The following is a 13,411-nucleotide window of genomic DNA, read 5'->3' as shown; positions in this document are numbered from 1 at the left end:
ACTCATTAGAGAATGAATAGATTGATAAAAGATGATGAATGTGTACAATGGTGTTCCTATATATAGAGATTAGTTTGAGCAACTAACTCTAACTAACTTCTAACCAAGCTACTAACTCTAGTCTAGTTATCAACTAACTATAGTTGATTACTAACTCTAGTCTAACTACCTTAACTAACTCCACATAACTACCAACTATTTTAACATCATTCACTTTCACCGTCTCAATATCAAGAACTTTTTGCGACTTGAAAGTCTCATCAAGATGGCAGATATGGTAATTTTCAATTTTATGTTTTTTTTCTTTCAATTTAGCTTTTTTTTTTTTTTTGGTTTGATTTGTTCTTGAAGTTTTGATTTTGATTTATGTTCTTAGGTTATAAATATGGCTGCAATTTGTGCTCCAGCTTATTACAATACACGTCTTCTAGATACAATTTATAGCAAAGTCATTGACGCACATCCTATGGTAAGTTTTTTATAATTAAAGTTTGAATTTGTATTTGATTTGATATATTGGTTCTGATTATTTTTCGGTTTGAAATTTTTCGGTATTGGTCTCTAAATACCAACCGGAACATCTCTCATATATCATGGTTGGTTGGAATAATTCAGTTTCTATTGGATATGTGTGAAAGTATGGTAGGATGTTTTCTGTTTTAGTTTGGTATGCCTTGATATAGTTTCTATTGAGTTCAGTGTTAGGTTTCTATTTTAACTACTTCATTGGTTTATTAGCGATCTTACGCCAAGGATTTAGACCGAGTTTAATTGGATCATATGAGGATCTTTCCGTATCAGTCTGGATTGCAAATATCATTGGGTTTTCTATACTCGGTTGATATAAATGTGCCCCTGTTTCGAGGTAATTTTGCGTTGTCTTGATTTATCATTCTAAGCTTAGCCTTGCTGTTTGGCTATGTAAACATCTTCATTCACATCAACATCGCCTGCAATTTTTTAATTTTTATAGTCTGCAACTCATGTTTCAGGTTTTGTTTATGTGAACAGGGCTATAACGAAGTATGCATGTTTACTTTTAGACATGTGAAATTGAGTAGTAGGGAGGCAATATATCAATCTACATATGGTTTTGCTGCAGGATTAGCAATTGCAACCTTTGTAAGAATCAAAGAGGTGATATTTCGAATTTCTCTACAAGTATATGTTGATGTTAAATATAGTAGTTTGTTTGAGTTGTTTAGAAATTATTTTATGATAGTATATTTCGCTTGCGAATGCGCTGACGTAAAAAGGAGACACAAGCTTCGAGGGGGCGTTGGATTTGGTGGCATGAAGGTTAATATTCACTGATAAATTTGTCATATTGGCCATGTGTGTGGACTACAACATAAATGTGGTTGTGTAATGTACATGGCTGCTGCTATATATATTGATAACATAAGCAAGAAATATTTGGATGTACTTTGAAGACTGGATTAGAGAATTGGTGTTGGGCCGTTGAGTAGTTAAGGAATTTTATGGCTACGATCATGTTAAGTTTCTTTATTTGATTTAGTTGGTTGGTGTAGTTTAGATATGTTTTTTTCAAGTGCTAATTTTGTATATAAGTTATTGCATTTATATACTATTAATGAAGTTAATGTTGTGTACTTTAGGGTTATTTTATTTCTTCAACCATTTCCTATGTCTCTGATCCATTGCCTTTATGCAAGGAAAATATTTTGCTATTAGTTGTTTGGTTTACATGCCTTGATCAGATAACTAAGATAATTGTATAATGAAACTTATGGAAAAACTAATTAGAATGAAGTTTTATAAAGTATTACCATTTGGCTTTCTTAGTAACTGTGTGTACTCACAAATTATACTCTGCACAAGTTCTGAAGTTTTGAACTACTTGAAGCTTGCAATGGAAGTGGTTGTAGGTACTTTTAACTAAGTTAATAGTATTCGATGATGAGAGTGATATTTGACAACGTTTTGAGAGTGATAGTCAACAAGATAGACAAACCCATCTTCAACATGATCTTGTGGAGCATATTTGACAACGTTTTGAGAGTGATAGTCAACAAGATTTGTTGTTATTTAAAATATACAATTTTTCATCATTCATGTTATATTGTTTTTTTTTAAGTTTTAACATTTTCTTGAATTATTAATAAAAATAAAATAAAAATGTTCGCTTTTTTAATAATTTATAATTAAATTATTTCAATATTTTAAAATTATATTATTATGAATGAGTATAAAAATTATTGTTAAAATGTATGATATAGAGTTATTGCTGGGACCCAATTAATAATTATTTTGAGGTGCTGTGTTGGAGAGATTGGGTGCTTATTACGTATTAATTATAAAACGAATGACGTGTACAGTCGGGACCCATTTAAGCACCCAAATGGGGTGCTGCATTGTGGATGGTCTTATATCATATTTCATCATTTAACACGTAAATAACTTACATCATATTTCATGTGATTTAGTCCTCGTGAGCTTAGCGTATGGACAATGCATAAATATTTTCCTCCTTTCTCCACTTTAACACGTAAATAACTTACATCATATTTCATGTGATTTAGTCCTCGTGAGCTTAGCGTATGGACAATGCATAAATATTTTCCTCCTTTCTCCACGCAAGGATTCGAACCCGAGTCTTAATGACTTCTTCTCAACAATTTCACCAATAAGCCGCTGACAATTTTCTTGATTTAATTTTTCTTCCATTAATTGATATCCAATATCAATCGTTCTTTTAAACAAATCATTAAATCTCTTATCTCTTATTTATAATTGTTAACCCGTCAAGCTATTCTTAACCCTAATTAAACCCTAATTTTAATCTCAAAATTTCTCTCCTTTCTCCACGCAATTAATCTCTTATTCTTAAAAGTTATTACGTCTGGCTACATGTAAACCTAATTATTTCCCTCTAATTACCTGCCATTAAATGCTAATCTGTTAACCCTAAACTCTTTTTTCCCTCCCAAATTGCTATAATTAATACAGGTTTAACTACTTAAACTCTATCGGCTCCCCAACACCATTTCTGCATTGCATTAATAGCTTTGTCACCTAATTAAATTGAATTTGAAATCTCCCTTTCAAACTCCACTTATTGCCCATGCGAACAAATCTTTCCATCTTCCACCAACATTAAAATCACACATACTTCCCATGTAATCAAAATTCCCATGCAATACATGTATATAATCTCACCAGCATTAAAATCACACCTACTTCCCATGTAATCAAAATACATCCCCTTTCTCATTTCTTCTTTAATGTTGATTCTTCTAGGCTGAATTTGTTTATGTTTTATTTTCTTCATCTTTTACTTTATCACTGCCTTCCAATTTCGGTTCATATTTCTAATTATAATTATATTTTGTTGATTAATAATTTGAGGAGCAATGGAATTTATGAGCTCTATTTTCTTGCTATATATATATGTAGCAATTCCTTTTCTCTTTTACATCTATGACTTTATTTTATTTTTTTATAAATTCACTTCCATCTCAAATAGTACGTAGCTATTTCTTGCTTTCTTCTCAAACAGTATAATCTTTGAGGAAAACATATTTCTTTTGCTTGTGTTTAATTCACTTTAACATTTTTTTATGTACGTAGAAGGTGAAGATTTTGGATTGGAAGAATTTAATTTAATTTCTTAGCAGCTAATGAAAATTTGTTTATATTAAAATTTATTAATTTTATTTGTTTTTGCCTTGAACGATATGCAACAATTTGGTCCATCATGTTTAGATATATTCATTTGAATTTGTTGTTGTGATCTCCTTCATGTATGAAAGATTGGATTGATTTCTTATGTTATAGTACTTTATTATATAAATTTATCTTTTAATTTTTATAACAATTGTGGCCATTTTATTTGAGATTGAAATATCATGATAACTTTTTTTAGGATTTCCAGTAAAAAATTAAAACGACTTGCTCTTTCAATTTTTTTAGCATTTTAAAGGGTAAGAGATATGTTATAATATTTTTATATCCATGTGTTTCAGCCTATGTTTATTGAAGTTGTTTAATATTGATGACATTACTTGAATGAATGTATCTGCTTGACATATATTGTTTGCTCAATAGTGTTATTCCTTAGAGATAATTCTTGGATAAAGGAAGTGAAAGTTTTTCCTATTGAGCGATGTATTTAGTTTCACAGGTTGTAGGCTTAGTTATGGTCTTTATTCCTCATAAAAGTACATATGCAGACCTTATAGTACTTAAACTATATGATATATCTTTTGGTTTGGCTTCTGGTTTTCTTGCTGGTATGTGGCATGTTGTAGTCTCAAGGTTTTTGCCCTGTTTTTCTGAGGTTGTGGCAGCAATTCGGGTTCTGCTTGGTTGGGGTCGCTTGGGTGTGTTGGTGGGGGGTCTGTTTGGTGATGTTTAAACTTTTTGTGCATCTTCTTTTCGGATAAGTTAGGTGATTGTTTTGCTATCCTTTTGGTTTTTTTTTGTGCAACTACTTATATACAGTATGCCTTTAATTTGTTGTACCGGTTCTGATTCTTTGTTCGTCTTGATAAGAGTTTAGAGCGCGTAATATTACCAGCCAGTTTAAAAAAATATTAAGATACCTTTTGGTTAATAGTTGTATATTTTGCAGATTACATAATTGCATGAAACAATATGCATTTGAGCTTTGAGTCCATTATGAAGGCTGTTGATGGAGATAATCAATGAGAACTATCATTAGTTAGCTAGATTGTTTGAGTTGGCACCAAAGACACATATTTTCTCCCTAAACACAAATTACATGGTCGCTTGCTTTTCCTTAGGTGTTCGTTATAAATACAAATTGCATTATTGATATTTTTAGTTAATATAAATACAAATTGCATGTTTTGTTTGTCTAAAAAAAATTGAACATAAATTTAATGTTAGATTTGTAATAGCTCATATTGACTGCTCCACTTTTTTTGTGCGTTAATCCTCCGATTTTTAAGGGGAAGAGAGCTCATATTGACTGCTCCACTTTTTTGTGTGCGTTAATCCTTCGATTTTTAGGGGGATGAGAGTTTGAAAATTTGGAGTTCGAGTGTAGGGTAAGTATAATGGTAATATTATTTTTTTTTTGTTTTTGTGGTGGTTGGAGTTTGTATCTCGACCTTGCATATATAAGCTCGCGAGGACATAATTGTAATATGTTTTTGCAACTCATTCCTAAAAAAATGTTTATCCTACTATGTCTAATGGTAATAGAAATTTCTCCTAAAACTTAATTTTTAGTGTATATTACGGTTGATAAGACCCGTGCGACGCACGGGTCGGCGATCTAGTCTAAAAAATCTTTATTGAAAAAAGTCTTTGCATGGATTCGAACCCGAGTCTTAATGGCTTCTTCTCAACAATTTCACCACTAAGCCACTGACAATTTTCTCTTACTTATAAATCTTAACCCGTCTCGCAAAATTAAACCTAATTTTTAACCTAATTCTCTCGCCTAATTTCCCTCAACACTTTTGCATTTAATGTCAAATATTTACTTTCTAAAATATTATGTTATGTTACAGTACCAAGGACGATGTTATGGAAATATTATGTTATGGTACAATACTAACGTATATGCTTCTTAATATTTTGACCTTCAACTAAACTAATATTACCTTCGATATGACCCGTGCGTTAGCACGGGTCAATGGTCTAGTTACTTTAATTATCACACATGTTTATTGAAAGGTCCACGTGAGTTTAGCTTAATTGGTAAGAACAATACATAATATATACAAGGTCTGGGGTTCGAACCCTGAACAAAAAATAATATATATATATATACACACACATATATATTGAAAGGTAAATATGGTCGCCCATAAAAAAGGTAGAAGATAATAGCCAATTGATGTTTTTCAATAAGCATAGCCAAAATCTATGTTGATTTTTTTTTGACCGTAAGCCAACTGATGTTGATATCCTCTATTTTTATTTTTATTTTGAAAGGGATATCCTCTCTATTTTATGTTAGTGTCCCTTTAAAAAAAAAAAAACGTTAGTGTCATTTAACACGTAAATAACTTATATCATATTTCATGTGATTTAGTCCTCGTGAGCTTAACTCGTTGGTATGGACAATGCATAATATATGCAGGTCCAGGGTTCAAATCCCGGCCACCACCAAAAAAAATATTTCATGTGATTTTCATGTGATTTTTTTAAAAATCTGAAACAAAAACTACAAAAATTGAGAAATAAAATATTTTTTAATTAATAAAGGGTTCAAATCCCGGCCACCACCAAAAAAAAAATATTTCATGTGATTTTCATGTGATTTTTTTAAAAATCTGAAACAAAAACTACAAAAATTGAGAAATAAAATATTTTTTAATTAATAAAATAAATTTTCTTTCAAGAAAGTCTCAAACAAACGGACCCTATATCTCTTCAACAAAAAAACGGCTCTATATGTATATTTTTTTTATTTTTTTTTATCCTTGTATCTCTACTCTATATCTATGTTATATATAAGTGGAATAAGAGAATTTGGGCCGATTTTTTCATTATCTCAATTATATCTTTAAATAATATTTTTAAAATAATGTTTATTGTTGCTTTTATTTAAAAGATAAAAATTTATATTATATTTACTATATTGTTGTCTTGTTGGTGTCATTGATATAAATAAACATAGTTTATTGAGTTTGTTATAATTTCTTTTTGAAAGATTATAATTTAAAGTCATACACATTTATATTTAAACTTTTAATCAAATCACAATTTAAGAAAAAACATTGTTCATAATTTAAAAATGTCAGAAGAACGAAAAGACAAACACGTGAGGGCATGCCTTTTTTTTTGTGGTGGTCAGGTTCGAACCTTAGATCTTACATATATTATGCATTGTCCATATCAACTGAGCTAAGCTCACGAGGACGGACATGCCTTTTTGTTAGTTAGAATAATACAACTTAAATACATATACATATATTTTTTAAAGAACAACTGAAATATATTTTTTAGGGGAAAGAACAACTGAAATATTCTCTCTTCTCTCCTTCTCAAACCCTAGTCGTCACCCCTTTCTTCTTCTTCTTGTCAGAGGAGTGATTTAGGGTCAATTTTGACCCAAAAATCACCTCTCCGAGTTGTTTTTCCTTCTATTCTAATTGAATAAATGATTTCACATATTTTCTGTTTTATTTCGTTTGTTTTTGTGATTTCGTCGTCTCTGAACGACTCAGTTTGTTTTGATTTCCCGTCTTTGTGCGGTGTGTTTTTGATTTTTCATCTTAGTGCGGTGTTTATTTGATTCAGGTTGAAAGATTAGCTTTGAACAAGTGCAGATCCGATCAATGACAAAGACTTTGGCGTCGTCAACGTTGCAGATCCGGAGACATGAGTATTCCGGAGACTTGAATATAGTCATATTTGTAGGCATAGATATTTTGCCGTTTTATGCTATTAACATGGATGTTGTGAGTTTGTTCACAGACTCATCCTTTTTGTTTTTAACGAATTTGAATTTGTATTGTATCGATGTACTCTATCAATTTGAATGAATGAATATCGTTTATTTTTGTCAACTGAAATATTATCACGCCATATCGGCTTACATAAATAATTTTGAAATACAACTGTTTTTATTTTGACAAAAAAATACAGTTGTTCTGATGCGTAAAAAATACTGTTAATATTATGTCGCGATCATCCAATTGGATTTCCATATCAATTTTAATATTTTTTATGACACCTTATATCAATTTTAATATTGAACCTTCTATTAAAATAAAGACTTTATTATTTAATGAACGTCTGAGCCACGATTGTCTAAAAAATGAAAGAAAAAAATGTTTGAGCCACGAGGATAAAGTTGTATGTATAAGTTAAATAATGTCTTGTCAAAAAAAAAGTTAAATAATGTTTTTGAGGGAAAAAATAATTATTTGTTGAAGTTTCCGATTCGCTGCAGTCTGTTTACATTCATAATTTATTAAGTAGATAATATATTTTTTTCAATTATATATTCATTTAGATCGAAACCACGTGATCTTGGTTTTTCTTTGAAAGACCGCATGATCTTGCTGAAAGTGGTTGTCTAACCATGGTATAGTAAGGTATTTTCATGACGGGTAGCACTTAGGTGTTATTACTTTTTTGTGTCATTGGTGTCATTGGTACCTTTGTGTTTATCTCTCTCTTAACAACTCATTGTCTCTCATCTAAACAATTTATTTTAATCATTTATTCATCATTCTCCCTCATCTAAAATGAACCTATGTCACGAAAAAACTATGGCACCCAAGTATTTTCCCTCCAATCTCCATGACCAATTGTAGAGAATAATCTCTCAATACCGCCTTAACCTGGGTGGACGACATTCACCTAGACAACATGAATTTTGTTCTTGATTCTAAAAAGGTTGTAGATTATTTTAGTGCAGGCAACAACGACATCATTGAATTCAGTTGTATATAGCATGCATGTAATCAGGTTTTTCCTCGATTACCATAACACTTTTTTTTTTTTTGAAGAAAATTACCATAACACTTTGTCATTATATAATGTGAGTTGAATCTAATCTTATATCAATAGCTTCATTAGATAGAAAATAATTGATTTTAACTGAATTATTGTACATATTTTGTAGTTAGGTTTGAGATATAAGAACAAGCAATTTTCCCCTAAAAAAAGGACATGCAATTTTGATCTCAATTGTTTACAAAATTTAGTAGCATTTCGAAAAAAGCCTCAATTTATTTTAATTTTCATATAAACCGAAACTGATCGATGAAAAATATATTGTGGAAGCCATAGAAATTTTCTATAGAATTTAAAAACAAAAATTTAAAAGTAGTGAAAAAATTATTTATAAACCATACATTGTATAGGTAAAAGAAGAAATTAAAAATGTCACCGTGAATTTAGTTCAACCGGTAGAGACATTGATATAATATATATTAGGGTTGAAGTTCGACCTTCAAACACCCCATTTATTCATTTTAAAAACGTAATTTATAATCACTAAGCTATTTGAAAGAAAATAATAATTTATAATTATTAGACTAACCAAAAAAAAATAAAGATATCCACATAGAACAAGTTGATTATGATGCTCGTGCATTCCAGTTTATATACGTAAATCACACTCGTACAACCTGGATACATATGATTAATTATGAGCTTAAAATAGGATAAACAAGTCTTTCATAACACAAATTTAAAATTGTTTCTTTGATGTCATTGGCCTTTCTTTCCGTGATATGGGACTGCCCCGCCTGATTTTCAAGTTTCAAAACAATTCGCACAATCTGATCCGAATCCAATAATTCGCATATACTTACATATAAATACAGCTATGTTATGCTTCACCTAATAATTATAAGAAGAATGCTACCTAGTGTCTTAAAAAATTAAATATAGTAAAATTATTTTGTAATAATTTGTTTATTAAAATCGATGGATATATGATTTAGGTCAAATGAACTCTTTTTCAGTCAATCGTGTTAACAATATTTTATTATATTCACTCAATCGTGTTAACAATATTTTATTATATAAAGGTCCAATAGCTTGTGCTCATAATCTGGTTTTTTCTCCCCTTTGATTCTTCAATTTGGTTGTTTGGTGAGTCGAGTTCTCACGTTTGGTTGTTTGGTGAGTCGAGTGCTCACAATTTGGTTTGTTTGTTTGTTTGTTTGGTGGGTCAAGCGCTCACAATTTGCTTGTTTGGCGAGTCGAGTTATCACACTTTGGTTGTTTGATGAGCGTGTGCCCACAATTTGGTTTCTTCTCCACGCTAGGCGTGAGGGTGGGTGTTGAAGTTGTTTGTAGTTTGTTGTTTGTCCCACATCGCTCAGTTCCCGGCCGTTGAGTGTATAAATATGCTTGAGTAGCCTCGTCCTTTGAGCTAACTTTTGGGATGGGATCCAAGCTTATTTAACACGGTATCGAGCCGAGTTAAGGATTGCAATGTGAGAATTGGACCCAGGCCCACGCTAGGCATGAGGGTGGGTGTTGAAGTTGTTTGTTGTTTGTCTCATATCGCTCATGTTCCAGCTTTGTCTCATATCGCTCATGTTCCAGTGGTTGTTGAGTGTATAAATATGCTTGAGTACCCTCATCCTTTGAGCTACCTTTTGGGATGAGATCCAAGCTTATTTACCGCATCGAAGGTCGACGAGTACAAATACAACCGAATACGAGTCATATCAAAGGTCGACGAGTACAAATACAACCGAATACAAGTTAGTTGAATCAATCAAAACTCAATAGACTTGATAATTGAGCATTTTACCCGTGCTCCATGTTTACATCACCACCAACTAAAGAAAACTATAAGCACGAAACCATGTTTAAAGTGAGTTGTGCACGATAGAAAAAACAGAAAATATCGAAAACCGGAAAATCAAGCCGTACGTGGGGTGCACGTATCTCCTAAAATGAGAGAATTCATGAATTATCCACGTAAATAGTCAAGCAACACTAAATTCTATAGGTTATACTGTTTTGGCTAGTAGGACCGGTGTTTACCTATACATACAGCATTTGTAAATTTCCCCTCGCTTGATGAAATTTTTATGCAACACGTGAACCACCACTCCTAAAATCTTTATCTACAATGACATATTCATATCTTGACCATTTTTTTCTTTAGAAAATACGATTGAGATGTTCCACTCAATTGTTAGATTCACACACATTATCGTGGCCGTATCTCGAGGCAGGCGAAGAGGGCGACCGCCCTAGGCCCCAAAAAATAAGTAGTAAATTTGGGCCCCAATTTTTTTTGTTTAGGGGTCTATTAGGACCTAAAAACAGTTGCTTAGTTTTTTTTATATCAAGATTGATATATATATATATATATATATATATATATATATATATATATATATTAGTTATGAGCTAAACTATAGGTTCGTCCTAGGCCACCAAAATCTCGAAACGGCCCCGCACATTATGTGTGGAGAAGTGGGGAATCCGGAGTTCGAATCCCAACCCATGCACAAATTATCGTTGGTAGCACTAGTATTTTTTTTGAAGAATCAAAAATGGATTATATAAACAACGGCAAAGTGAGTCCTCTTTAGTACAAGGTGTACTCAAAAGGTCACTCCAAAATTACAAGCCGTCAAAGTATAAAAACAAAAAAAGGTCGGTCGATACCCAAACATTGTAACGGGTCCGACCACCATCTTTGAGTACCAAAAACAAAAGTGGCATTATTAGCCTTTAGCCACCACAAAGAGTGAAATTTAACCTTTTCCAACAACTCTAACAAAGTCATTTGAACGTTATTGAATAGCCTCGTTGTTGCGTTCATTCCACAAAATCCACACACACAATAACCAAATAAGCCGCATAAACGATCTACGGGTCCTTGATGTTCCTAAAGCATTTGAAAATTGCAAGAAATGATCATGAACAAGTATACGGATCAGCTCCCGAAACACCAAGCCGCTTCCTAACATGCCGCCATAACACACCAAAAGTATCACAATGAAAAAACAGTATGGGTAGCCGACTCGTCATTTCCGCACCCCGCCACACATTGACCGGCCGCCGGTTGGATGATACCACGCCGTACTAGATTCATTTTTGTTGGCAACCTGTCCCGCAACAACCTCCAAGCTAGAATAGAAACCTATGACGGTACCTCGCTTATGCCAAACCGGATCCGCTATGTCGGAACCTATAAGCTCCACCCGAGAAGTGAGAATTTGATAAGCTCCTCGCACCGTGTAACCCCTCAATGTCGTGGATCTACCGCCACCGTCGAAACATCGGTCCGCACAACAAAAGTATAAAGTAATTGGCGACACTCGCCTAACAGCTCTTCCTCCCATTCCCACAACCGTCGAATTTGGTAGCACTAGTATTAATATTTAGAAATGTTTAATAATCGATCTTTGAATAACTTTTTTTAAAGGATCTTTGAATAACTTTAATCATGACCATTAATATGTGGTGTTTCTAAATAAAACCATCATATACTCTCAAAAAAATAAAACCATCATATTAATAGTATCATGTAAGGTCTAGACACGCTCCTCTTCATTAAAATATTATCTCTGCTTAATTGGATGCCATTTTTACTTTTTAATATAGAATTAATTTTTTTCGATTGTGTCAACCAATTTTTTTAGTGGTGGTCGGGGTTCGAACCACGAACCGCATATATGCATTGTCTATACCAACTTAGCTAAGGTCACAAGAACGGACAATTAATATTATGTGCACTATTTTAATTTTCACTTTGTATTTATGTTGATGTCAAACAAACCAATAACAAATAAGATTAGTTGAGTAAAAGCAACACGACTTTTTTTATATGAAATGATAACATGACACATGTTAGTAAATAAAAGTATAAATCATACTACCTCCGTTCCTAATTATAAGACCATTTTGAAGAAAAAAATTTGTCCCTTTTTATAAGACTTATTTGGTATTTCCAATTATATTAATTATTTCTTTACCACCATACCCCTATTTATTTTGCATCTTTTTCTTCAATCAACAATTAAGAAAATATAATGTTGATAAAATTGTAAAAATAATAGTAATTACAAACAACTTTAATACAAATATCAACTTTTTTATTTCCCGTGATTTTAGCAAAAAAGTCTTATATTTAGAGACGAAAGTAGTATATTGCAAATTATACCAATTTATTTGTTATTTGTAGAATCTTTAATATATGTCATTAGAGTATAAGTTATCACGACCCTCGTGTATTTCTTAATCTTTATGAAAAGTCATAATGGGCATTAATTTTGAAACAAACGGTTAACCCATCATTTATTTATGTGGAAAAACGATTACTAGCATTCAACTTGTATCTTCTTTGTTCATCTAGTGCCACTGATTCACTGAATATTGTAGTCCAACGTGTAATTAGTTAAAAAATTATGCATGTACTCATTCGGTGTACTGAAGGAATAGGAACCATTCAGTGTAGCCATTAAGCATTTGATTTTTTGTTTATAAGCCATTAAGCATTTGATTGATCCCATCTACAAGTTGGTGTACTACTAATACATTACAGTTGTCAGATGAAAATTATTAGCCCGTGGATCTCCATGAAATGCAAGAAAACTGCAGGCAATCAATTCATCCAAGTGGACTCTCTCGGTCTCTGTTCGTAAGTAACTTACTCATCTGAATATCATATTTTGGTTTTGCGTTGTTTTTTCAGCAGTAAAAGATATAAATTAATACTAATATATATATATATATATATATATATATATATATATATATATATATATATATATATATCCTAATCGTCATTACTTTTCGTTTTCTTTTGGGTATATCGTAAAGAGACAATTTATGGTTAAATCTATCTCGAAATCACCTCCAAATTGTTTTTTTCTTTATCTTATGTTACATAGGTGATTTTCAAATATTTTTTAGTCTTCTTTCTTAGGTAAATTTTGTGATTTTGTCATTCTAAATCCATTTTTAAACTAAAGCGATCAAAAAT

General features: G+C 31.7%; 1 long non-coding RNA gene across 3 annotated transcripts; it reads left to right on the top strand.

The window, feature by feature from the left end:
* Positions 1-207: 207 nt before the first annotated feature.
* On the top strand, positions 208-1,613 carry LOC146902452 (uncharacterized). Of its 3 annotated transcripts, none has more exons than XR_015021853.1 (4): positions 208-277; positions 377-469; positions 739-865; positions 1,012-1,613. It is a non-coding gene; the product is annotated as an uncharacterized LOC146902452 (long non-coding RNA). The 3 variants fall into 3 exon arrangements; XR_015021854.1 differs by having other exon boundaries at positions 377-865; positions 1,012-1,137; positions 1,223-1,613; XR_015021852.1 differs by having other exon boundaries at positions 377-865.
* Positions 1,614-13,411: the final 11,798 nt, after the last annotated feature.

This window comes from Medicago sativa, chromosome 8 (assembly GCF_051527215.1).
Source record: "Medicago sativa cultivar Bolivia chromosome 8, Bolivia_mono, whole genome shotgun sequence".
NCBI classification, from domain to species: domain Eukaryota; kingdom Viridiplantae; phylum Streptophyta; class Magnoliopsida; order Fabales; family Fabaceae; genus Medicago; species Medicago sativa.
The sequence above is the reverse complement of the archived record's forward strand: the minus strand, read 5'-3'. Positions and strand labels throughout refer to the sequence as shown.